We start from the raw sequence: 27,613 nt of genomic DNA, 5'->3' as shown, positions 1-27,613 counted from the left end.
TACTGCAGTACTTGATACAAGCACAACTTTCAAAGCTCATTGATACACCAGAATTCGAGAAAGGAATTGAAGTGCAGGGAGAGATGGGAAACGGGAAACAGAATTGGGGAAGGTATTTTAAGATACAGAATGGAAGGTGGTGAAGCTATACCACAAAAAGGTTTCTAGGAATGCCAGACTACAGCTAATACAACTATATATTACACAAAGAGCTAAACTCACACCAGCCACTATTGCAACCTATATGGGGGTGAAGAGACAAGAATGCCCTAGATGTAAGTTGGTAAATGCTGGGCTAGTACACATGTTTTAGGGTTGTCCGGCAGTGCAGAGGTTTTGGGAAGAGGTAGCACGCAAAGCACACCAAGCACACCAGGGTGGCATAGAACTGGATATCCTCACTCCAGATGCTTGCATGCTAGGCAGGTACAAGAGAAATGTGAAAGATAAACCGCTAGACAAGATTAAAGATTTGATGTCCATTCTGTCTAAATGTAGTTTAGCTATGAAGTGGAAAGATGCTAAGGAGCTGAGTGCAACCGGTTGGTGGAGGGAGCTGGGAAAGTGGGTCACTGCGGAAACTGGAGCATGGGAAAGGGCACTAAACGAGCAAAAGCTTGAGATGGGAATGGATATCCAGCGATGGAAAGAGTTAACTGTAACCCTGTTCACACGTAATGAGGAAAGAGACCACACAGACCGCACAAGGCGGATCAGATGCAGAATGATTAAGAATGTGTAGCATGAGGGGGGCGTGGCCAACACGCGAACAATGCAGACTTGAGCCTGGTGAGCTCCCGCAGGCGCCAAAATAATCCAGCGTTTACATCCCGATTTCTGGGGATCTACTGCTGAACAAGCACCTCGACTGAACCCGTGAGGCGGTGGGCTTGAATCGACGGAGTTTACAGTGCCTATTTGGCCAGCCGACGGAGGAAATCCATAAAACACTGAGTGCCTGCAGCGCTGGAACCATGCGACCAAGATGGCCGCCGGTGCCTGAGGACAGCCTCCACCAGACGTCTCTACGGCCTGCCACTGCAGAGCACAGAGAAGACAGAGGCGGACGTCGGCGACCTCCCCCGAAACACAAACGAAGGGTGGAGAGCAGGGAGTGCTGAGGCTGCGGATGCCCACCAGCTGAGCACCTGGAATTCGGAAGAAGTCCTGATAGACTGGATCTCCTGGAGCCGTGCACGCAGTCGAAGGGCGCGGCGCCCGAACAGCGAGGGGAAGAGAGCGAGGCCTCCTGGGGTTCCTACGAACATGCGCCCCCTGCCCCCAGGGATTGTGCGTCGTCTGGCGCGGGAGGGCGTCCTGACTCCTGAAATCCTTAACCCGGCTGTGCTCGGGCCCCCGGGCGGTGGAGCGGCCGGTCCCGGCGAGGAGCGGCTGAAACAAACTAGAAGTAAGTGGCTCTCCCCCTGCCCACCGACTGCTGAGAGTGGAGACTGAAGCACACCAGAGGCGCAGGGCGGCCACTAGGCACTGGAGAGGGCAGATAAAGGCGCTGAAGGCCCACAGGCACTGCCCCCATGATCTTCCGGCCCCCACGGAGGCAGCCCTGGGTGGTCATCGCATTGTGACACTGGCAACCACCCACTGGACTCACCATACAGCCGCAACACAGTACACCTACAAGGGCGACTATCTTGACTTTGCATTATCAGAGACATCAGACCCCGTCGCGCCCGGTCTGTCACCCCGGGGCAGGAACGCACCGGGTGGATCCTTCCTCTGCAATATAAGTTTCACAGCCTCCAGGGAAAAATGGGTAAAGATAGGCTAAAGAAATCATCCACACAGAGCAGCATGGACCAGTTCGCGGTTGCTACCGCCCCGGCCTCAGTGGGCCCAGCAACACGGCCAAACTCCCCCGCAGGCGATGACCATTTATCCTTACGAGACGTGATGGCGGCCATTGCCAACTCCTGCTTCTCCATGGAGACAGTATCACGGCAGATGTCTCCTTCCTGCGTCACGACTTGCAGAAGCTAACTTCCAGAACAGGTGAGGCGGAACACCGCATCTCCGAAGAAGAGGATAACATCAACGGGATCAATCGGCAACTGTCCCAAGCCTTAAACCGCCTGAAAACCCTAGAATCTAGAGTGGATGAGGGAGAAGAAAGGTCCCGCCGCAATAACGTTCGCATTCTTGGCCTGGCGGAGGGGGAGGAGGGACAGTGATTGGAACTGTTCCTCGAACAGTGGCTCGTGGACATCTTTGAGCTCCACGCTCTTTCAAAATTCTTTTCAGTGGAGAGGGCCCACAGAATGCCATCGGGCAAACCGCTCCCAGGTGCTCCGCCCCATACAATCGTTGCTCGCCTGCTTAATTATCGCGACAGGGACGCTCTCCTGCAGATATCGCGCACAAAAGGAACGATCACCCATAACGGCTCTCAGATGACTATACCCGAGAGGAGCAGCGGGCACGACAATCGTTTGAACCACTTAAAAAACAACTCACCCAGCTGAATGTGAAATACGGGCTGCTGTTCCCGGCTCAACTCAAGATTTATCACAAAGGAACCACCGTTCACTTTAATGATCCACAGGAGGCCTGGAAATGGGCAGAGGCTCACATAGAGGGGGATTGGGCCACAAGACCAAGGAGACAAAGAGGAAGGCCCCGACCCGGGCCAAGGTGGGCTTCTCCAAGGAGAAACCAAGAACTGGCGGGACAAGACTCCCCGGAGCCAGTTGCGGAACAGGATAAATGCTGAATAAACTACTATTCCCTAAAAGAATGGTTAAGGGTGATGCCACCTCGCGTGGATGCACCGCGCCCACGCCTCCGACCCCGCTACATGATGTATCCACTAGGAATGATCATGACATTGGGCGCAAGAGAAGGGACTCCAGGGAAGGCTCAAACTCTCCCCTCCCCTGGTGAAACCCCCTCTCTCTTTTTGAACTCTATTCAAGGGTTTGGTTTTTCGTGCTGACACCTTAAGTTTGAGGATCAGCAATGTTTGGGCGACAGGTACTTCGTGTTGGGGTGGAGTATAGGGTGGGGGTGGGTTGGGGGGGTTTGAAAGTATGTTCGTTGTTTCAGGACTATTACATGTTCACAGGTCGATCTAATCACTATCCTCCACTCGGGCCACCTCGTACCACTCCACATGGTAGCACCACTCCCACAGTACAGGCGGGAAGGATACCGCCATCTCTCTTTGGCTACAATATCCTGAAGATCCCCATCATGCGCCGTAAATGACGTCCACACAAAGCCAGATACTACCCTGGCGACATCCCAGATCTCTAAAACTACTCACTTTGTATGTGAACGGGATGGGAACAGGGATCAAAAGACGCCTCATTATGCAACTTTTGAATATACACTCTCCTGACATGGCCCTTTTAACGGAGACACATCTGGCCGGGTCAAAATGTGCCTTTTTCCAAAGAACCAATTATCGTCCAGCCTTCCATGCGGGGTACACTATGGGATCTAGGGGCACCCTCATTCTAATACACAAACGCATCCCGTTTATCTCGCAAACTGTAGAACAGGACCCCAGGGGCCGCTACGTCTTCATCCTAGGTACGCTCTGGTGTGAGAAAGTGGCTGTTGCTTCAATCGACTCTCCACCCGGGCTGGGACAGGAATTATTGGATGACATCACCACCCTTATAGGGAAACACCACCCTGACTTGTACATCCTAGGGGGGGATTTTAACGATACCATGAGTAATAGCAATGACCGCTGCCACCTTAGGAATCGTAGCCTAGAAACCCCTACCAGACTGGCCAACTTTACATCTGCTCTGGGGCTCCTGGATGTGTGGCGGGAATTACACTCCGATGCTAGAGAATACTCGTTCCACTCGGGAGCCCATGGCTCCATGACCAGGCTAGATTATTTCCTTATATTTATACCACATACCGACCTTCATAGGGCAGTGTCCACGGAAATGCTCCCCCGAGGTAATTCAGACCACTCCCCTTTATTAATGGAAATACGTATGCAGGGTGTTCTTCCCCCTAGAACATGGAGACTAAACAACTATTATCTAGGGTTCCCAGAATTGATCGAGCGTCTTGAAGTGTCCGCCGAATATTTTGAACTTAATGAAGAATCGGTAGATAACCCGGTGATAACATGGGAAGCGTACAAAACAGTGTTGAGAGGAGAGATTCTCTCCTGGACGGCACACCAAAGGAACACTCGGCTCCGGGAGATGCTGGAGGCCGAGAGTGAAGTGAGCAATTGGGAAACTAAGCACATTTCTGATCCCACTCCTGATACTCCTGCAACGCGCCCAAGAGCGCCTTCGGAACAAAATGATGGATAACTCTAAACAGGCCCACTGGCAAGCGAGAGTATATGAAATGGGGGGCAAGGCAGGCAAGATGCTTGCCTGGTTGGAGAAAAGGGACGAAGGACAGCGCCATGTCCGGGAAATAATCACTTCACAGGGCAACCGACATCAAGTAGATGCCGAAATAGCAGAGGCTTTTGCCGAGTTTTATGCAGATCTATATCGAGCCCCACCTCTCCCGTTAGACCCCTCTCTCTTAGATGCCATAACGCTGCCAACTCTTTCCGAGCAACAGAAGGAACAATTACACTCAGCCCTATCAGAGGCTGAAATTTCAGCAGCGTTATCTCAACTAAAACAGGGAAAACGCCGGGCCCAAATGGATTTCCAGTTGAAACCTGGCAAAAATTAGGGGCAGATAGAATAGCACCCCCCCCTTTACAGAATGTTTTAGCGCCCGAGAACAAGGAACCCTCCCACCAGACCTATGTAAGGCGACCATAGTAGTCATCCCCAAACCCGACAAACCTCCTCACAAATGTGCTTCCTACAGACCATATCACTGATTAACGGGGAAGCCAAGGTCCTAGCCAAGCTCCTAGCAAATCGATTACAACTGGTTGCACCCACCCTGATCCACCCGGACCAGTGTGGATTCATGCCACAAAGCGACCCGGATGAATCTACAGCGCCTCCATCTGGCATTCGAAAGGTCTCCGATTATGGACGGGCCTTTAGCTCTACTGGCAATTGATTTCGAAAACACGTTCGACTCAATTCGATGGGACAGCCTTTGGGAAATCATGCGCCGTATGGGATTCGGAGAGGCCTTTTTGGGATGGGTACAGTTACTTTACACTAATATCCAAGCAGAAGTAAAAGTAAACAGATGGTCCTCTCGAACTTTCCTTCTTGGTAGGGGCACGCGGGAAGGATGCCCACTCTCTCCCCTCCTCTTTGCCCTCGCAACTGAACCGCTTGCGCTTCGCCAAAATGCAGCATGGATAGGGTTTACATGGCCAGGGGGTCACGAATATCGTACATCTCTATACGCAGACAATCTCCTGATATACTTGGGGGACCCGACCCGGTCCTGTCCCACTGTGACACAGATGCTCGTCCGTTTAGGTGAAGTTAGCGGACTTAGAATCAATTGGGGTAAATCTGTCTTTTTTCCTGTAAAGGGCGGAGCACAGGCCATCCCCCAGGATTGCCCGTACTTAGTGGAACGACAAGGCTTCCGATATCTGGGAATTTGGATATCTGGGGACATAAAACATAATCTCTGACCGGTTACGGACCGCTTCATTGTCGATGTTCAACACTGGAAACTCCTCCCATTGGCCCTTATGGGCAGAGCTGCACTCTTTAAGATAATGACCCTTCCTAGATTCCTCTATATCCTCCAGAATGCCCCGCTCAGGATCCCAGACATGGAGATTCACCAAGTGGAGGCACTCCTCAGAGAACTCATATGGGGGGGGGGGTCAACCACACATTGCGCTAACCACACTCCAGAGATCGATCTGGGAAGGTGGGTTGGGAGTCCCTCGTCTCCAAACTTATTATTGGGCATCGCAAATGGCAGTGGTCAATGACCTTCTCCATGGGGACCGCGAACTGCCCCACATACGGGCTGAGATAGCCACCATCCAGAACATGGACCCACTGACCCTCCTTTATCAACCCCTCCCGAGAGCCTCTCCACCCACAACCACAACCACAACACGTCTTATTACGATTTGGAGACAAGCACACCATTTTATTGGGTGGGGAAACAAAGTTACTACCGCACAACCTCTATGGCAAAATAGCAACCTGGCTGGAGTCTGGAAATTCGAGCCATGGCCCAAACGGGTGAGGGCTGGGGTCATAAGGGTTGGGGATATACTCACTGACGGGAAGCTGGTCTCATTCGACACTCTGCAACTACAATTTCAGATCCCGAATAGAGAACTGTATCACTATACACGCCTGGCCGATGCCTTAAAAACCCACTTACCGGCAGACACTGATGTACCGGAATACACCCCTATCGAGTGTAATATCTTACCGGAATACATCCCCACTAAGTGCACTTCCATCCTATATAACGCTATATCATCCTCTGCCACCCCTGAACTGAACAATCTGAAGGCGAAATCGGAGGCGGATGTGGGGAAAATAGACCCGGAGGACTGGATACAGGTTCTCATGCACCCCCGAGAAATTGCTATTTCCTCTAGGCTTCGACTTGTACAGCTCAAAATATTACACTGGGTATACTACCCCAGGACACGCCTATACGGCTGGAAACGTGCCCCGAATCCAAACTGTCTTCGATGCAGGGAGGGAGAGGGAACCTTCATTCATATCCTTTGGACATGTCCCCGGATACAAACCTTTTGGAATGAATGCTGTTGTGAACTTTCCAAAGTTCTGGCCCGTACTATACCACTGGACCCAAGAGCCCTACTCCTGGGCGTACCCTACGAGATAGAGGCTAACAAATGGGAGACACTGCTCCTGCATACGGCAACAGGATTAGTTAAGCATAATATAGCGCAGAAATGGGGAGCCCCCGACACCCCGACATTGGACCAATGGAAGACGGACATGGACACATGTGCCATGATGGAGCATAGGATCTATTCAGCAAGGAGCTGTCCCAACAAAGCCTCGAAAATATGGGATAGGTGGGAGGAAGTGGTGACCTAAGACTTGTTTCTACACGTTGTGGAGTGCGATCTAAATACCAATGTAACTATTTGATATGCCTTTCGACCATCGATAACGTGTGTAATACCTTTTGATTTTGAATGAACATGATAGCCCTTATGTTGGTTTTGTTTTTGTGATTGTTATATTAAAATTAACAATAAAAAATGTTTTTAAAAAAGTGTGTAGCATGACATGTGAGGCGCAGGCTGGGTTGGGGGGGTTTGTAGTAGAGTTAGTAGAGTTGTATAATGAAAAGCTACAAAGATGATACTGAGCGTGTTGTCTACGTTTGTTGTGAAATAAAAATGCAACAGAAACATTTTTTTTTTTTTTAAACGTTCAAAGCTCTTCTCTAGCCCCGTGGATCTATTAATGACCATTCTCCTACCAACAATCAAACTCTTGCCTCCACAATAGTCCATTCCTCAGAACATGACGCCGGATCCATTCCCTTACATTTTCCATTGCAACCTCCTCTGTGATGGGAGCCTACATGATGCATCTATTCAAATAGGTACAACAGAATCCCTATTCAAATATGCACATCTTACTCCACCAATAGGAATATCGATATACATCATAAAATAAAGAGTCAGATGATATATTACCACTACTCACACCCTTACCCCTCAAATAGGACCCTCTGATAGATTTTCCAGCACAAGTCTTGACAACATAGACTGCATGTAACACTAACTTTCAAAAAAAATATTTTGTTTATTCAAAATGTTTTCAAGTAAAACATAAAACACTACCCCCTCACCTAACACAGTGCAGTTACCTGATAAGTTCCAATGGGGGGGGGGGGAAATACTACAAAATGTAAATAAGAAGTCGGCTCAAGCCATGATGCCAACCTCACACGGGTCTAGAACAAATGGACCCCTAGGATTTACCTTCAATTGGTGAACCTCCAAAGCACATCTGTAAGTGACCAGTATGCTAATCTCTCGCAAATCAGAAACCAAAACTTCACAGGGCGTCACAGTCTGCCGAGATATCGCAACACCTAAAAGGACAAACCAACTTTCAGAAACCATGCACTCTATGTCAGCCAAAAATCACTAAAAAACTTCAGCTGTAGCACATTCATGCCAAATATAGTGATAATTACCTCCACACAAGTAGAGATGCCCACTGCAGGGAACACAGGAAAAACCTCCCTGGCAGCGCAAAAAGGACCAGATCCACAAAATTCTATGGCATTTCACAGTACCAATCTGTAAAGCAAAAATGAACAACCTATAATGCCTCTATAAGTCAGGTTCTCCACCATTTTCCCATGCATTAGCAGAAACGGGGGTGCATCATAGTGTATATCACTCTCATGCTGTGCATTGAAGAAACCGCTAGTCAGCTGTGTACCGTGTCTATATCAGAGCAGTTTTAAAGGGGCACACCCCAGTCACCGACCAAATGGTAGCATGCAGCATGAAATGGAGTATAAATACGGTGTCACTGTAAAACACTCTCATGCTGTACAATAAAAGAAGCTGCTGGTCAGCTGTGTCCTGTGTCTATATAGGTGCAATCACACTGAGGCTACACCCCAGTCACAGACCAAATGGTAACATGCAGCGATAAATGGTGTGTAAATACAGTGCGCGTGTCTTCCAGTGCTGGAAAATCTATCAGAGGGTCCTATTTGAGGGGTAGGGGTGTGAGTAGTGGAAATCTATCATCTTACTCTTTATTTTATGATATATAGCCTACATGAGGCACCAGTAGACGCTAAGCTCTACTGTTATGTGGTCAGGGGTATGATGCCGTCAGGGGGACAGGGACCCCTCTCAGCCTGGGGTAGGAGGGCCTGGGTTTTCACCAGAGCAAGTCCTGCCACACAGGCTGGGTAAGGGAGTAGTGAGCCAACTAGCCTGTGGCTTCCCCAATATGTTCCATGTTGTATATACTAGGTACCACTGTATCACCAAATACCTACTATACCCCATGCTGGCCTGAATTCTGGTGTCATTTTACAGGACTACTCGTCCCAGAAGGCTACGCAGACAAAGGGACTTGCTGTCTCTCTGGAATGGATCTGCTGGCTGCACCGGAAAGGAAAAAACATCTATGCCAGTCATGCGAAGTACAGACACTCGCACTGAGGTGACTAAAGTACATGCTACGCATGAAAAAGGGAACGGGCTGGGAGTGGGAAGGGGGGGGGTCTCGAAATCTCCTGCTACTGTGGAATACACCTGGGGAAACAGTTGGCCACAGAAATCAGGTAAAAAGGGGGGCAATGGGGAAGGAAGAACCAGAAGGACAAAGGAAGTCAGGGGTATAAAAACCATGGGAGGAACAGAAAAGATATGGGGTGTTCAAATGAGGTCACGTAGAGCGGAGACAGGCCAAGATACCAGGCAGAAGGAGGACTGGTAGGGAAGAGCGATTAGAAGATTGTGATGGAGATGGTTACATGCGAGGTGTTGGTTGTGATAAAGAGCGGTACCTAATTGAAGAGTGTGGTTGTGAGTGAGTAGATGACTGCTGGAGTGTATGAAGGGTGTCATGGGTAGTTTAGTCTGATAAATGAGTGCAAGTAAGAAGAGTGAGGAGTGAAAGAGGTTCGTGAAAGTGGGAGAAAAGGCAGGCGGGGAGAGTAGAGAGGAGGGGAGAGTAGAGAGGAGTAAAGACTAGTGAATGAGAGAAGAGAAGAGAGGGGCAGCCAGGAGAGTGTCTGACCATCAGTGGGTGGAGGGTTTTCGAGGGAAATGGAAAGAGAGAAAGAGAGAACGAGAGAGAGAGAGAGGTAGAAAGAGAGATGGAGGGGGGAGCAAGAGGGGAGAAAGAGAAGGAACATCAGGGAGAAGAGAGAAAAATAAAGAGAAGGAGGGAGTGTGCGAGGCATGATGGGTGGGAGCGAGGGCGGGAGATAAAGAGGGAGGCAGAGATAGGCCATCACCTTAATCAAAATCTTAGATGGTAGACGTTACCTATCGTTAGTGAACAACCTGGGGCTCAGGACCGCCTGGGCTATGGAAGTGGAATGCCCATGGGTGACGAGAGAGGAGTGGCTTATAGTGTGCCACAGTCCCGCGCGCTGCCATCAACGCATCAAAATGCTTGCAATACTTTAAATAAAAACCCTTGAAGCTATCTTTGAAGATTGGTTGTTCTGTCTGTGACACTACACAACTTCACTTTTCTGCTGCAATGATGTTACTGTTGTAAGGAAAGAAAGCAAGATCAAAGTCTGTAAAAGAAATTGGCTGGTACCAAGCACATCGCCCATCTACTACTTGCTCCTCTTCCGCGGCGTTACCTAATTTCTCCTTGCTGGTGTGCACCATTTCAAACCTCTCACAAAAGAAACACTATACATAGTTATAGCCTCATAGTGCACACTGCAAATCCTTACGTGTATAAACAGCCTTAGGAATACCATATGCATTAATAACAGATTGAAAGGCACAAAGAGGAGCTATAACTACTTCTTTGATGTCAAAAGATGCACTCTTTCTTGGGAATTCTATCCATACCATTCTTAATTAGTTAACTTACTGCATTTTTGGCAGTGTGTGCTGCGTGACGCAATCACCTCACGTCAGGAAATAAAAAGCAGCCATTTAGAATTAAAATAAAATCAGCGTTATGACATGCAACTGCACACGCTTTACTATGAAGAGAGAAACTTGGCTAAAAATTCGTTAAGTGGAAAGTGGCTAATCCAAAAGTTGAGATCAACTGACTAATATTAATACTTTATCAGAACCATTTCAGGTTTGCGTTGGTTACAGCAATATATAAAGCTATTTATGATTAAAATCACGAACTCAACATTGTATAAAAAAAAATATCATTACATTCCGATCAACTGCTTAGCTGCATCCATCTTTCACTGAACAGCATCCCGAATGAAAAATCAATACTTGTGATAAAATATTCAAGGTCAGTGCTGCTATATTAACTTCTAAAATGAGTCTAAATAATTTAGGATTATCAACAGATAAAATCATATTATAAAATAGTGTTAATTATTGATTCGTACCATCTTTACCGCTTTTTAGACATAGTTTAAAACAAAATATTTACTTTGATCCTTCTGATGAGCCACTGGGCAAAACACGTGTAGAGGACAACAAACGATGTGCAAGTAAGGGATTACAAGAAAAATCTAAATGCATCTGTTACTAGGATTAAAAACTATGAACTGCCAAGAGAAAATCCATAACGTGGAACTTTAGAGGCTTGAAGGATTTATCAAGAGAAATGGGGTAAACGAATATCTTAGACACAAGAAGACCTCAGTGGTACTATTGCAGGAGACCCACCTGAACAAGAGTAGGCAGGAGGCAATGTTTAGGAGATGGGAATGGGCAGGTTAGGCAGCGTCATACACAACATACTTGAGAGGTGTACTTATATGGGTATAAGGAAGGACCCCATTGATAGGAGAATGTGTATAGAGCACAGGAAGGTAGGATGATACTCTTGATGGGAACACTGCAGGGGACCCCAATATGTATTATTAACATGTATGCACCTAATACAGACTCAGGCAAGCAATACTGGAGGAACTTGCTGGCTATAGGGAGGCCTCATGGGTATGGAGAGGGGATTTTAACAGCACCTTAGACCCTAGTTTTGATAGATTGGACGGGGGGCATGGGAAGATATCAGTGGCAACCCGGGAGTTGGAGACTCCTAAATTAAGGGAAATATGGAGGGCACATAATCCTACACAAAAAGGGTTTTCTTTTTACTCTTCTCCTGACAAGATGTATGCTACAACTGATTTTATTTTTACTGGCGAGGAACACTTGAAGAGGTTTGTGAACCTGCAATACCTGGAGAGAACTATTTCTGAGCATACACCACGGGTGACTACACTAGTACGGGGAGCAGATAGAGCAGCCATACCTACCTGGCAGCTTCGTCTAAGGCATTGACAGATGTGACATATAGCCGCAGTGTCAGGGAAAGAGGTGGATCATTATTTTCAGGATAATGAAAATAGCATATCAGACTATTGTTTGGTGTGGGAAGCATTTAAGGTGGTACTCTCGGGGAAAATGAATAGGATTGACAGCTGGAGTAAAAGCTGCATTGATGAAGACCCTGGAGAGTATAGAAGGGAAGGTTAAGTAGTTTGAGGTTGCGCTGGCGGATGGGGTAGGAGAGAGGGTGGATCTACAGACTTTGCGACAGGAATGTATGGAGACCTGGGAGAGGCTGGTGAGGAATAACTATGCTGTGTGTACTGAAAGGCTTCATGAGCAGGGGGATAAGTGGGATGGACTGCTGGCGTGGTTGCTAAAGCATGAGGCTCTGAGGACAATCATAGGGGAAATCATGGATGACTGCAGAGAGATCTGGGTGGCCAGCTCTGAGATCAATAATGTTTTTGCTATTATGAAAACATATATGGGACAGAATTGGAGTTAGGGAGAGAAAAATTGAATTTACACTGCGAAACACTAGACTGTCGGGTAGCCAGAGGGGGGACTTGGATGCGCCTTAACGGAGCAGGAGATAAGTGTGGCAAGATCAGCGTTGTCTGCCTAGAAGTCCCCAGGAAGTGACAGGCTGCTGGCTGAGTTCTACAAAGCATATCAGAAGAAGTTAGCTGGAACAATGTTACAGACCTTGGTGTTCTCATAAGATCTGGTGCACTTCCAAAATCTATAAGAGAGGCAGTGATGGGATCAGTTCTGAAAGCTGGGAAAGGCCCGGCTCTATGCAGGTCTTATAGATCTCACTCCATGTTAAATGTGGATGGTAAGAATATCAGTTGCCTGTTGGCTAAAAGAATGCAGGCAGTGAGCCCAGGGCTGAACCATACGGATCAGACAGGCTTTATACAAAATAGGAACACTTCACACACTCTATGGATGCTCCAACATGTGATATCCCAGGTGGCTAATAGTAGGGAAAGGTGTGCTGTGGTGTCTCTAGATGCGATACAAACATTTGACTCAGTGGGTTAAGACTGTATTTGCGGAAGCTCGGTTTTGAGTGAGTGTTCCCTAAATGTGTGCACCTTATATATACAGACCCGATTTCAAGGGTCAAGACGGGACAGACTATTTCGAGAGAGTGGAGCATCAGGATGGGTAATAGACACGGTAGTAAACCTCTCTCTCCCCTGATGTTCGCGGCGGCATTGGAGCCTCTTGAGGTGTACTTGAGACAGAAATTTCAGGAGGCACCCATCAAGGTTGGGGGGGTTCTGTCATTTAATCTCAATGCATGCAGATGATATTTTGCTGTATGTAAATATTCCGGAGACTAATCTGCCAGACATTTTGGAGGTGGTGGAGAATTCTGGTCAGTTATCAGGTATAAGACTTAAATGGTCCATGTCTTCTCTGTTCCCCCTGGCTGGACTGCGTAATATGAGTAGTCTGTTGGAAACCTCTATCCCATTGAAATGGGCAAGGATCTGCTTTCAATGTTTGCGGATAGAAATGTACCATAAAGCTTGTGACACCCATCTCTACAATACTGTTAGGGCTCTACAAGGGTTCAACCGAGTGCTGGAGCTTTTGAAGAGACTGCTGTGGTCGTTGAGCAGGAGGATTGTGTTAGTCAAGATGGTTCTTCTACCAAGAATGCTATACTTCTATGTAATTGTATTTTTTGAAGCTCCACACATAGCAAGTTACTATGGGCAGGTGGTAGAAGAGTGGTGGCCTTAACCACTCTCCAGAAATCTAATGAGAGAGGGGGGGCTACAATTTTCTGATTTCGAATTATATCATTTTGCGACACAAATAAAATCTGTGGCGCAATGGCTGACGGACGATGAAACTCTAAACGCAATTGATGGCCCCTTTGTTCCTGCTGTATACCTTAAAGGAAGCGTTATGGATAGAAGATGTGAAGCATAGCAAGTGGCCAATGATGCTGAGGATGGGATTTTCGCTTTGTGCCAGACTGCTGACAAAACCGGGCATTAAGCGCCCCTATCTGCCTAATATACCATTAGTGCATTTTATGCCCGGGATAGAAAAGAACATGCAGGCTCGACTGCAGAGGTGGAAAGAACAGGAGGTGGCTGCATGGAAGGGGTGAGGGGGTGCATATTTTGAAAATAGGAGGTTATTGACATTCCGGGAATTGGCTGGGAAATTTGGTTTAATGTTAGGACAGTTCCTTACTTATGCAACAATAACATTTAACAGCTTCACCAATTCTTAAACCTTGGATGATGTCCTTGACATCAGAGATCCTTCAATCAGAGACACTGCAGAGGATGACAAATTCACTCCTCAACACCTTCATAGACATCACGGAAACTAGTACCAATAAAAAGAAAATACTGCCAAGAGGGACACAAGCATAATAAATGGTTCTCAGCTCATACCCAAGAACTTAAAGTGGAAAAAATAAAGCACATTTATGCAATGAGGAAGAGTCGGGATACATCAGACCTAGAACGCTATAAAAAAATCAGTTAGAACGAATAAAATGGCAACACTACAAGCAAAAAAAGAAATGCTTAACAACAGAATCACGAACGCCACATCAGATCGTAAAGAACTTTTCAAAATCTTGGGAGAACAGGAAAGCCCCAGGGGTCCTAATAAGGAACCATTGCTGAAAAATTAAGCCTGGTGCACCTCGATTCAAGATGCAAAGTTGAACAAATTGACATTAATCAAATAAAATATTGAGGCAAAAAAACTGAACCTGAATAAGCAACCAGAAATAGAGCAGACCCAGATTACAGATTTAGTGAGTTCCTTGCAGCAATTCGACTTCTTTCCGATCACTGAGGATGAGTTGGCAAAGGTCATCAGGAAACAAATTTACCAGTTGCAAGGGGGACCCGTGCTCAGCAATGATTATCAAAGAATGCTCTGGGGTTATATTGCTGGCGCTCACTAAATTTGTGAATGCATCATTCAAGGAAAACTATGTCCCTAAGGAACTAAAACAAGCGTGGATCACACCCCTACTAAAAAAGCCAAATCTCTGCCCAGAAACACCAACTAATTAAAGGCCAATTTCCAACACACGCTTCCTTCTTAAAATCTTGGACAGGGTGGCGTAAAACCAAATCTCGCTACATCTTAATAATTACCCCATCCTGAACAAGTTCCAGTCAGGGTTCAGACATCACCATTGAACCGAGACAGCTCTCCTCGACTTGAAGACAGACCTACTGGAAAGAATGGATAGTAGTCGGGTCTCGCTACTTATGATTTTGGATCTATCCGCTGCTTTTGACCTGGTGGACGATGACATCCTTTCCACCAGGTTTAGAGATATAGCCCTGTTCTCTGACAAGGCGACACAGTGGATAGCGTCCTTCTTCGGTGGCAGACAATGTAGAGAGTGGGGAAGCAGAGGCCAAACCAATCCCCCTGGCATTTGGCATGCCCCAGGGGGCATGCATTTCTCCTATCCTATATAATATTTTTATGATACCCTTTTTCAATCTCTTGGTCCAGAATGACAACACCTTTACAAACTATGCTAATGACACGCAGTGTGTCATCTCTTTAACTGGCTCTCACAGTTTGGACGACAATAGTATTAACAAGATATATGATATCATCCACACCTGGATGGTACAAAATGGTCTGGCTCTTAACGACAAAAAAGAACAAGTTACTTACCAACTGGTAACGTTCTTTCGATTGGATGTTCCGCCAACGTATTCCTCATCTTAGATGTATTCCATCCAGCTTTGCTGCTCTTCGGAAATGTTTTCGCCAGAGGGCGCCGTGCGTCGATGTCGTCGAGTCGATGGACCCTCGAAGGCCTCCTTCGAGAGTGATGTCATCGGGTATATAAGTAGCACGCGCGGGGCCCGTTGGCCTCAGTTCTGTTTTTGCCCTTTTTATCTTTGCTATTTTGTACTGTGTAGATTGTGCCGGCAGACAGGTATCAGTCTTGCGAGATTTGAGTTGGCAATAACCTGGAAAAAATCTAGAGAGGGGTAGGCTGGGAGGGCGATGAGGAATACGTTGGAGGAACATCCAATCGAAAGAACGTTACCAGTTGGTAAGTAAATTGTTCTTCGAATGGATTGTGTCCTCCAACGTATTCCTCATCTTAGATAGACTCCCAAGGCAGTATGTATGATTTCTCTGGAGGAGGTGTTAGATTTTTCAATGCCCTTAAATGGCAGAATAAAGCACTGCTTTTCCAAAACTCAGCTACTTAGACTGGGAAGCATCTAGACTATAGAATTTGGAAAAGGTGTGTAGTGAAGACCAAGTTGCTGCTTCACAAATGGACCTTATTGGAACACCTCTTTGAAGGGCTGTCGAAGAGGCGATGCCTCTGATGGAATGAGTCTTTTTGTGCTAATCTGTAACATTCTGAAATGCAAAGCACAATCCAGCGTGAAATTGTCTGTTTTGTCACTGATTGACCCAGTTTCCTTCCTGTGTAACCTATAAACAGCGGGTTGTCCACTCTAAGTCTGGAAAGTCTAGAGATGTAAAAGCTTAAAGCTCTTTTTGGATCCAACCTGTGTAATCTTTCCTCCTTCTTAGTAGGATGGGGTGGAGGATAGAATGCGGGTAAAAAAAATCCTGACTTAAATGAAAATCAGATACTACTTTCGGTAAAAATGATGGTTTAACCCCCAAGACAACTAAGTCCTTATGGAACACAGTATAGGGTGGCCCAGAAGACAGTGCCTGCAATTCACTCACTCGTCTTGCAGATGTTAAAGCAACTAAGAAGGCAGATTTCCATGTTAGTAATCTTAATGGACACGTGTGCATAGGCTCAAAAAAGAGTACACATTAAGAATTTTAGGACTAAATTGAGATCCCAAATCGGTACTTGAAATGGGTGAGGAGGAAACACATTAGTGAGTCCTTTTAAGAATTGTATTATTAAAGGAATTTTGAAGTAGGAGCATTCTTCCGACGAGTGCTTGAAAATGGAAAGCGCCGCAAGGTAACCTTTTATTGTCCCAAAATTCAGACCTCTATGTGCTAGGGTCAGAAGAAAAGATAGTACTTCCGGAATAGAACATAAAGGATCGACATTCTTTTCTCTGCACCAGTTGCAAAACCTTTTCCAATGGCAACGGTACAAAGACTTTGTTGCTAGCCTTCTTGCCGAAAGCAACACCTCCATAACATCATCCGGAAGGTTTCAATCCCTGTATCTCAGCCTTTCAGATACCAAGCATGAAGGTTGAGCGTTTTGACCTCTTGATGGAGAACCTGACCCTCCATTTCAGAGAGAAGGTTCTCTCTCTAAGGAAGACATACTGGAGGACAGATGGACATATCTAGAAGGTCCGGGTACCACGTACTCCTGGCCCAATCTGGGGCAATTTGGATCATGCGGCTCCAGAAGCGTCTCAGCCTCCTGATGACCTGAGGAATGATGGGAACCGGAGGGAACGCATACAATAGTGGGAAATTCCACTCCACCACAAACGCGTTCCCCAGGGCTCCTCTCGGGGGAAATTCCCTTGAGCAATACCTTTCGCACTTTCGGATGATACCGGTTGCAAATAGGTCTACCTGAGGGGTTCCCCAAAGGGCGAAGAACTTTTGAATGACTTCCTGAGCCAGTTCCATTCGTGGGACACCGTGCTCTGCCTGCTCAGAGCATCTGCCGTCATATTCTCCTCCCCGGCTAGATGAATTGCTGTTAAAGAGATTCCTTCCTGAATTGCCCAATACCAGTGCTGCATTGCCTCTCTGCACAGAGGTAGTGACCCCACACCTCCTCTTTTGTTAAGATAATGCATGGCCACTCTGCTGTCCGTCATTATCAGGACATTCTTTCCCCTGACAGATGGCAGGAAAGCCTACAGCGCTAGTCTGATTGCCCTCAGCTCTAAAAGGTTGATGTGTAGTTTGGACTCCGATGGAGACCAACGACCGTTGATTGTCAGATCGTTTGAGTGAGGCGTCCGTTACTACTGTAATCTCCGGCCATGGTTGCCAAAAAGGTTCTCCTTTTAGGATGTTCTCTGTACAAGTCCACCATAGAAGATCTTGTCGAACTTTGTTCAGAATCTGGAGAAGATCCGTCATTTGACTCGAGAACTGGGACCACTGAGTCTTTAGAGCCCATTGAAGGGATCTCATCCTCAAGCGTGCCTCTGGCACCGGGAACAAGCAGGATGCCATGAGGCCGAGCAACCTTAAAAAGTCGTAAGCCTGGAGATTTTGGGCATTTTGGAATTTGGAAACCATCTGAAGAATGTCTTGAGCCCTCGACTTGGGAGGCGAGCTCTTTCCCAAGGATGTGTCCAATACAGCTCCTATGTACTGAAGCTGTTGGGAAGGTGTCATTTGTGACGTCTTGAAATTTAGGGAGAAGCCTAGTCTGTGGAGGAAGTGGCAGGTGACTTTCAGATGATCCAGTGCTTGCTCGGCAGACCGTGCCCTGATCAACCAATCGTCCAGGTAGGGGTAGACATAAATCCCCCCTCTCCTGAGGTACGCTGCCACCACTACCATTAACTTGGGTAAGACCCTCGGGGCGGAGGTCAATCTGAATGGCAGGACTCGAAACTGATAATGTGAGTCGCCAACTACGAACCTCAGGTATTTTCTGTGCTTGAGATGAATGGGCACATGTAAATAAGCATCCTGGAGGTTCAATGACACCAACCAGTCCTGAAGTTGAAGGGCCTGAAGGATCTGAGAAAGGGTAACCATCTTGAACTTGTCCTTCCTGAGGAACCTGTTCAAGTTTCTTAAGTCCAAGATGGGTCTCAGTCCTCCGTCCTTTTTGGGGATCAAAAAATACGGGGAGTACCATCCCTTGTTCTTCTCCGCTGCAGGTACTGGTTCTATAGCACCTTTCTCCAGCAGGGTTAGAACTTCCTGCTGTAGGAGCAGGTCCGAAAACTTCAACGGGTGTCTCCCTGGCGGATTGCTTTGAGGTTGCGTTAGAAAAGGAAGGCAGCAGCCTTGGGCTATTATTTCCAGAGCCCAAACATCTGAAGTAATGGCTCGCCATTCTTGCAGATGCTGTGACAGCCTGCCTCCTACAGGTGTTTTGTGATGCAAGTCCTCAAAGTGGTTTTGTGGCGGTTGTTGCAGCCACTGATGGCAAAGAGGCTGAAGCTGGAGCTGGCTATGCACATTTTGCTCGTCCGCCGCGAGTGGCCTTTCTCTGGCCTCTTTGACTGGCCATTCCTCTCGCCTTTCCATATGAGGAGTAGCAACTATAGGATCGTCCCCTCCACGATTGTCCTGGCTCAGGAAAAGGCTGAGGTTGCCTAATAGTAGCTCCTAAAGACTTGGCAGCTGCTTTTGAGGTCTGCAACCTCTCAAGGCTCTCGTCAGCCTTGTTGCCAAAAAGGTGAGAACCGTCAAAAGGCATGTTCAGAAGGTGGTTTTGTACGTCCGGTGCAAAACCTGACTTCCGTAACCACGCAAATCTGCGCATTACCGTGCTAGTGCCCATGGACCTGCCTACACTATCCGCAGTGTCCAATCCAGATTGAAGGGGTTCCTTTCCATCTCTAACGATGGCTAGGAACCCTTCCCTTTCTTCCCCTTCTGGTATGTGCTCCGCCGCCATTGCGATGCGCTCCCACAGACTGTACGAAAATTTTGCCAAGGCACATGTGGAGTTGGCAGATTTTAAAGCCATCCTCCCAGCTGAAAATACCTTCCGTGCCCAGCCATCCACACGCTTATCGTCCCTGTCTGGAGGGATAGAAGGGTACGCAAGTTTGTTAGAAGCTGTGGCTGCCTACATGACCAGACTCTCGGGAGTTGGATGTTTTGACAGATAGCCGGGGTCGCTACTGGCCGGGCGGTATTTTGAGGTGAGGGATTTATTTACCGGAGGAATAGAATCTGGAGTTTCCCAATTCTTGGCCACCCTATTTTGCAGGGCTACATGAAAGGGTAGTACTGGGTCTTCGGTGGGACCATGGCCCAATATATCTGTTAAATCATCCTGGATGAATTGGGCTGATGGTCTAGCCCATCCTAAGTAATCTACTACCTTCGTCATTAATTGACGGTATGATGGACTGGCATGCTCTCCTGGTTCTGGTCTGCCAAAGTCATTTTCAGGAGATGCGTCAATGCCACTTGCATTGTGTAATGATTCCACCAAGTCCCTCATTCTGCTTTCTTCTGAAATCAAGCATTCTGGGAAATTTGGGGTGCCATATTCTAGCCCAAAAGGTACATTCTCCTCATCAGATCTCTCCGTGTTCCTCAAAAATTGAGGTCAGGGACTTGAAAAACTCCTTCCTGGGGAGAGGCTTAACAACCTTCTCTGGGAGAGGAGGAGGAAGAGGTGTATTACAGGGCTCTGAGGATATTACAGGTCTTGTAACCTTATCTTTCCCTTTTTCTGGCTGCCCTGGCTTGGCTGGAGCCTTTGGTGCTGAGGGTTTCGGCGTCGATAAGGGCGTCGACGACATAGTGGTCATCGACAAGGTTTGCTTTGAGGGCGTCGAGGCACTCTTCGAAGATTTTCCCTTTGAGGTGTGATGGATCTCAGACGGCGTCGGTGACCTCGAAGGGTCGACTCGACTAGAGCGTTTTTCGCTCGGCGTCCTGGAAGGTTCTCTATCCTTCCTTTTTCGATCACCTGGGCTCGAGGGCGTGCGAGTGTCGGAGCGATGACGCTCCCGGCCGGCTTCCGAAGAAGGCGCAGACCGAGGCTTCACTTACTCAAACACCTCCATCATTTTGACCCTGAATGCTTCCCACTCTTCGGGAGCCGAATGTTTCGTGGGGCATTTCACCTTTTCGGAGACTCGTCTGACGACGAGGTGGAGGTGGACCTGTGGCATTGTTTCTTCGATTTTTTGTTACGCTCACCTGGCTCCCACAGAGGCGTCGATCGGAACTGGACAGCTGCGGTCTCCACCAATGTGACGCGTAGGGCCGAGATGACGGACTGGACTGGCCCACTTAGCTTCGTTTGCTTGGCCCGTAGGAATATTCTTCTGCAAATGGAGAAAGGGAATCAACCACCCGTGGAGTTGATCGTAAATCCCCCCACCCCCGCTGTTCTCCCCACAGATCACCTTTGATGTCCCCTCTTATAGTCTCACCTGATGGTTTGAAAAGATGAGCTCTCCATCCTGCATTGAGCGCAGGTGCGCGTTGATAACCAGTTGCTTCACTGGCTCGAAGGAATTGGTGAGTTGCAGAACTATTTTGACTGCGCGATTCCCGGCAAGACGCTGTAAGTATAAAGTTCGTAAGAGTTCAAATGCCTGACTTTCACTCTTGTCTGATATCTTGCAGGTTGCAGCTTGACCCTAATGAAGAGTTCCTCGTGGCAACCGGTAGTATTCTGGTAAGGATTTGTATTTTCCAACACAGTTCGATAAAATAATGTCAATATGTAATCTGTTGCTTTCTCCCTTATTCAGGCGCTGAGAGAAAGTATGAAGTCTTGGGGGAATGATACCTCCGGCGGTAAAATCAGGTAAGTCTATTGTGGTGAGGAGGGTTCCCCTTGTTAGTCCCTTTGTTTCACCTTGCTGTCCTTTTGTTTCCCCTAAGGGGCCGGGGTTCGGCGAAGATGCAGTGGAAGCTGCGCCGACCCGTGAAGAGGAATAGATCCCCCGGTGGTAAAATCAGGTAAGTCTAAGGGGGGTAACTAATATTCCTCTGTGTATTCCCTTGGCTCACCTTGCTGTTCTCGTCTTCTCCTTAGGTGCCGGAGTGCGGCGGGAACATGCAGGAGGATGCGGTGGAATGTGAAGATGCTGCGAAGGCTGATGAGTTCAGCGCGGCGCTGCAGAAGGCGAGGCGACGCGCATAAAATAACTTCTTTCTTCCAGCTCGAAGGCACGATGGATCTGGAATTCAGGTAAGGATTAAAGGTATTGCTCTTGTTCTAACCTTTTCTCCTTCTTTCTCCCATTTTCTAGGAGCTCCAAACTCGAGGCGGGCGTGGCAGAAGGCTGGATGCAGACTTGCAGGCACGGTGAGCGTTACGCTGCTGGATGCAGAATAACGCGAAGCGTGTGCTGCTCTTCGGTCGTGGTTTAAATAGCCTCCAAAGTAGTCCCAGGTAAGTATTCCTCCCCAGCCCCGCCCGAGTAAAAAAATAGTCCCTAAGTAAAATAGTCCCTTCCAAGCCTCTTTTGGCTTGGAGCTCTTGCAGCATGGTCTGCATCAGGTAAGTTTTAATCTATGAGCCTGGCGCCTATGGCGCCAGGACTGACTCTCCATATGAGCCTGGCGCCATAGGTGCCAGGACTGGACCCAAATAGCCCCTAGCAGGGGTTGTTGGGCTTGCTTAGGATAACTTGATGCCTGCTTTCGGGGTTGCTGGACGTGGTCTGGGTCCCCGCGGGTAGGCATCATGACATTTTTTTTGTCAAAGACGACGAGTGATGGGAATCGCTTTGGGACCTGGATCGATGCCTTTCACGTCGAGGAGATTTCTCCTCACGGGACCTCAACTCGACGCTAGAGGCTTTACGATCGGTTTTGCGACCTACCTGTAGTTTTCCTCTCCTTTCTCGCAAGGCCTTCCCCGTCATCGCCTGACACTTCGTACAGGCCTTCATGTCGTGGCCTTCTGCGAGGCACCACAAACACTCTCAGTGTGGGTCCGTGATCGACATTTTTGAACCGCACGACTTGCACTTTTTGAAACCCAATTTCGGGGTCCTGGTCGGCGTCGATGACAAGGACATATTTCGTTATATTTATTATCTTCACAGACCTCGAGGCGCGCCGAATCTCTGAAGCAACGTATACTGCGGAAAACGGAACTGAGTCCAACGGGCGCTGCGCGTGCTACTTATATACCCAATGACGACACCCTCGACGGAGGCCTTCGAGGGACCATCGACTCGGCGACATCGACGCACGGCGCTCTCTGCCGAAAAAATTTCTGAAGAGCAGCAAAGCTGGACGGAATACATCTAAGATGAGGAATACGTCGGAGGACACAATCCATTCAAACTGAGCTTATGGTGGTCGGCACTGAAAATAAGTTGGCTAAACTGGCCCCTTTATTTAACAGCTTCACCATAGCCAACCATAAACTAGACGTACAGCAGAAAGTAAAAACATTAGGTATAATAATGGATCAGCACATAAATATGAAATCACATGTGAGCAGCCTGGTCTCTGCAGCAAGCTATTATATAAAACTACCTGCACACCTCCGCCCGTTCATTATGCTAAATAATGCTGAGACACGAGCGAGAGCGAGAATAGGTTCTAAAATCGATTATTGCTGCAGCCTCCTCATTGGCACCTCCCAATCCGATCTCAACCACCTCAAGGTCATCCAAAATGGCACAGTTAGGGTGATTAAGAACCTTAACCGGAGAGACCATATGTCAGAGGCAAGGCAGATCCTACATTGGCTGCCCATGAAGGCAAGAGTCCAATTCAGAACTCTACTGATTACCCATAAATGTTCTTTAGGTTTGGTGCCAGCCTACTTGATGGAATGTATTGTTGAGAAACAGAACTTGAGGAATCTCAGATCAAATAGTACATTCCACCTAAAAACACATCACTGTAAAACGAGGCAGAGCTATCAAGGAAACCTTCAGTATAGCCCCCCAATTGCTTGACACAGACTTCCATTGGGCCTAAGGGAGACCAAATCCACGGATATCTTTAAGAAGAAATTAAAAACCCTACCATTCTGCTAAAATCCTCTGATAACCTAAACTGTCTGTCCTATTTTAGGAACATTTGTCTACGAACTGCAATTGTACGCCTTTCGAACTGTTAAATGCTGCGCCCTTAAGCCTACGGGTAACCGGTTACGCAATATAAATGTGAAAGCAAAGTAAAGGTATTGCTAGGTCCCAGCGGCCAGTTCTCCCTCAGAACACTGAAATGGATACCTTACTTCAATTCTCAACTACTACCATATGGTGCTGAACTTGTTCTGTGTTTATTAGTGGAGGATTAAAAAGAATCCGGCTCGGGGGTGGTTTTTGGAGGCTCCTGTGGTGCCTCCCCGCTAACCCAGGCCCACTTACTCTTGGTAGCTATTATTCTGAGAGCTGCTACTTAATTCTCTATTGGCTCACTCGCCTTTTCTCACCTTAAATGAAATGACGTCCCTCCAAAATAAGCTGCCTTGTACATCAAAAAAAAAAATGTCCTACTGCTTTTTAATCTGTCTGTACGCATCCTTTACTTCTCGAGATCAGGGTGCACTGTTGGCAAGTGATCAAAAGATGTGGTCCGCTGACGCCTGAGTGTGAAACAGGAGTAGCAGCTTGTGGTGAGGCATTGATATTTTATTTCTATTGCGTTCATACACAAGTGTTTCAGAGTGCGACAAAGCAAGGGAGGGGAGAGGAGGGGGAACAGGGGAGAATAAAACAATGATCTTACTAGGCCCGGTGACATTGAGATCGTGCAAGTGCATGGGAGAGCAGAAGGGGAAAAGTGCATGGAAGGGGGAGAAGTGGAAAATGCGAAGCAAAGGAGAAACAGATAAATAATTATTAAATAATAAACAGTGGTAGTGCAGCTAGCAATTTGCAAGTGCTAGATTTAAGTCAGCAGACAGGGTAGGTCTGATAAGTGCAGGAAGAAGAAAGGGGGGGGGGCTGTATGGGTACAGTTACAGACCCCAGTGCAAGGGGTGGCCCGGAGGCAGTGTGGGAGGGTGGCAGGGTGAGCAGGTACCTGGGCCCAGAGGACAGAGGGTGGCCAGGTGCACGGTGCCAAGAGAGAACAGATCAGCAGGGCAGAGGGGGAGCGAAGGCAGAAGAAAAGAAGAAGATCTTGATGTGCTTCCACAACCGGAGATGGTTCTCCTCAAGTTTTAGAGTGGCAGGGAGGCTGTTCCAGATGGAGGCCCCGGCCGAAGACAGATCTACCCCCAGCTTGTTTCTTTGAAAAACGACTGACCCCGAGGGAGTTAGAGGTAGAGGAGCGAAGAGCTCGAGAGGGGAGGTATTTGCAGAGGGATAGCTGAAGGTATTTTGGACCCAGGCCCCAGAATTTAATCCTTGCATTCACTGGGAGCCAATGGAGAGATGTCAGAGCTGGAGAGATACGATTCCAGGGCTTGAGGCCAAGAACACGTCTCGCAGTCCTGTTCTGGATTAGTTGCAGAGGGCGGAGAGTAGAGGCAGGTAGATTTAGAAAGAGGCTGTTATAATAGTCCAACCTAGAGAGAATCAGAGCTTGGGAGACCATGAGCTTCTGGGGGAAGGAGAGGAAAGGCAGAGTACCTCTGAGGAGGTGCAGTAGGAAGTTTGACTTTTTAGAGAACTCAAAAATGTGGGCGGAGAAGGAAAGTGTGGAGTCAAAGATGACCCTCAGGTTCTTAGCCTCGCAGGTAGGGGTAGGAGGAACGCCAAGGGAAGCCGGCCAGAGAGTGAGGGGAAAGGATGGTGAAGGTGTGCTGATGAGGAGGATCTCAGTCTTGCTGGCATTCAGACAAAGATCATTGCCGGCACACCAATCTTGAATGGCAGTTAGGCAATCAGAGATGAGAGAGGGAGAGGAGGTGGCTGAGGGCAGCCTGAAAATGAGTTGAGTGTCGTCAGCGTAGCACTGAAAATTTGAGCTGAAAATGACAATGCAGTGGGCGAGAGTTGACAGGTATTGGTTGAAAAGCCAGGGCGAGAGGTTAGACCCGTGGGGCACACCACAGGTAGAGAGGAAGATCGATGATAGGAAGGACCCAAGTTGGACCTGGGAGGGTTGATCAGAGTGGAAAGAGGTCAGCCAAGCCAGAGCCTGATCAGTGATACCAGGTTATCACGGAGACGGTTGAGCAGGATGGTATGTTTGACCATGTCGAAGGCAGAAGAGAGATCGAGGAAGATGAGGACAGGGGGGATGTTAGAGTCAAGGTTGGAGAGCAGATCTTCATGGATGTTCAGGAGAGCAGTTTCTGTGCTTCTGGCAGCTCTGAAGCCAGACTGGTGGTCATGGAAACAGTCAACAGAATTGGAATGAAGGTTAAGCTGAGAGATGGCCAACTTTTCCAGGAGTTTGCCCAGAAAGGGAGTAATGGGAATTGGGCGATAGTTAGCTGGACAAGAAGGATAAGCTATGGGTTTCTTGAGAAGAGGATGAACAAGGGAGTGCTTCGGAGGGGAGGGGAAGGATCCTGAGGCAAAGGAGTGGTTGCAAAAATCAGCAAGGGCCGGAGCTAGGGTTTCAATGTGGTCCTTGATGGTTTTATAGGAACAGGGATGAACCCGTTTTGATGAGGCTTTCATAGATCAGACTTGTCTAGCGACCTGTCAGGGGAGAAAAGAGGAAAGGACGAGAAGGATGGGGGGTGGGGGGGAGGTTGGCTAAAGGAGGGTCAGCAATCACAAATGGAGAGGGGAGAGGAGGGGTGGGGATGGAGAGAGTGGACAGGATGTCCTGGGTTTTTTAGATGAAGTGAGAGGCAAGAGCATTGCAAAGAGCCTGGGAGGCAACAGGAGGGGTAGAGACTGCAGCAGGGTTGGCCAGCTCCTTGCAGATTTTAAAGAGTTTAGCTGAGTTTTTAGATGCCGCAGAGACACACGCTTGAATGTGGACTCTCTTCTTGGTGAGGACAGAGAGTCTGTATTGCCTTTGTAGCAGGCGACAGGCCAGTTTGTCAGAGGATGAACACGAAGCCCTCCATTTCCTCTCAGCTGCCCTACACTTACTTTTAAGTGTAGCTAGGTCAGAGTCATACCAGGATTTTCACTTTGCTTTGGACTTCAAACAGATCCTCATGACAGGGGCAAGAGCATCAAGAGTATCAAAAATTGAAGACTAGAGCAGAGACAGGGCTGTGTCAGGATGTGAGACAGCCAGAGGTGGAGGGGGGCGAGAGAAAGTGGCAGCAAAAGCCTCAACTGGCACACGCTTCATGGGCCGGATGTCCAAGAAGGTAGGTGGCAGTGTTGGGGTAGGCGTGGCTTGGGGGGAAGAGAGGGAGAGAGGAGAGGAGGGAGTGATCGCTCCAGGAGAGAGGAGTGGTCAGGGGGAGGGAGAGGGTGAGGTCAGAGGAGATCAAGACATCGAGTGTGTGCCCTGCAGAGTGAGTCGGGCAAGAGGGGAGGATGGACAGGGAGAGGGAGTTGCAGAGGTCGCGGAAGAGTACAGAGGAGTAACAAGGAGACTCTAAATGTATATTGAGGTCACCGAGGAGGAAGAGTTGAGTGGTAGAGGCCAGGAGGGAGGAGGGGAGGTCTGCCCACTCAGAGAGAAATGAGGTGATTTGACCAGGAGGCCGGTAGATGGTAGCCACAGTAAGAGAATGGGTAGGCGAGAGAGAGCATACAGGCATGACATCTTGAGCTACTACACTGTTATTTTATTGCACTGTCCCCTTTCATTTTCTAATAACAGAATCAGGGTCAATAAAATCTGTTAGCTTTTATGCTTCTTCACTGATGCACTATCGGTTCACGTGCCTAAGCCGAAATAGAAATAAAAAAGGGTTTCTTTCTTTTTAGAAAGAGCTGCCTCTCTTATTTTGTTTGCGGACAATTTTTTTCACATTAATAAAATATTGCTTGCTCTCTAAACGCATTCTGCTTGGAGCACGAAGAGTTTTCCAAAATGTATTTTTAAGTTGCCATTAGTACCCTGTCATTTGCTCCATGACCACAAATGTTGGATATCAGCTCGTTTTGAGTTGCAAATCCCAAAGACCTATTACACCCCGGATGATAAACCCCCAAGAGAACAGATAATAGAGCAGCACAAAGGTGAATAAATACTGAGTTGCTGATGGGGAAGTGGGAATTGGCGTGGAAGATGGATGGGATTGCTTATACTGCTGTTAAGAGGTGTAGGATA

At 47.8% G+C, this 27,613-nt stretch overlaps 1 protein-coding gene across 13 annotated transcripts in view; it reads right to left on the bottom strand.

Moving 5' to 3' along the window:
- PMS1 (PMS1 homolog 1, mismatch repair system component) overlaps positions 1 to 27,613 on the bottom strand; it is a 2,204,114-nt gene that overhangs the window by 1,777,305 nt on the left and 399,196 nt on the right. Inside the window, exons 1-2 of one of the 13 annotated variants that reach the window (XM_069615660.1) lie at positions 8,083 to 8,184; positions 7,865 to 7,977 (exon numbers count right to left, since the gene is read on the bottom strand). The exons of the other annotated variants lie outside the window; for them this stretch is intronic. The gene's annotated coding sequence lies outside the window, so the exon portion shown is untranslated. Of the gene's footprint in view, positions 1 to 7,864; positions 7,978 to 8,082; positions 8,185 to 27,613 lie in introns of those variants that run through there. 13 annotated transcript variants of the gene reach the window in all.

Source organism: Ambystoma mexicanum, chromosome 9 (assembly GCF_040938575.1).
Source record: "Ambystoma mexicanum isolate Mex_15411 chromosome 9, UKY_AmexF1_1, whole genome shotgun sequence".
NCBI lineage: Eukaryota > Metazoa > Chordata > Amphibia > Caudata > Ambystomatidae > Ambystoma > Ambystoma mexicanum.
This window is presented reverse-complemented; position numbering and strand designations above follow the sequence as displayed.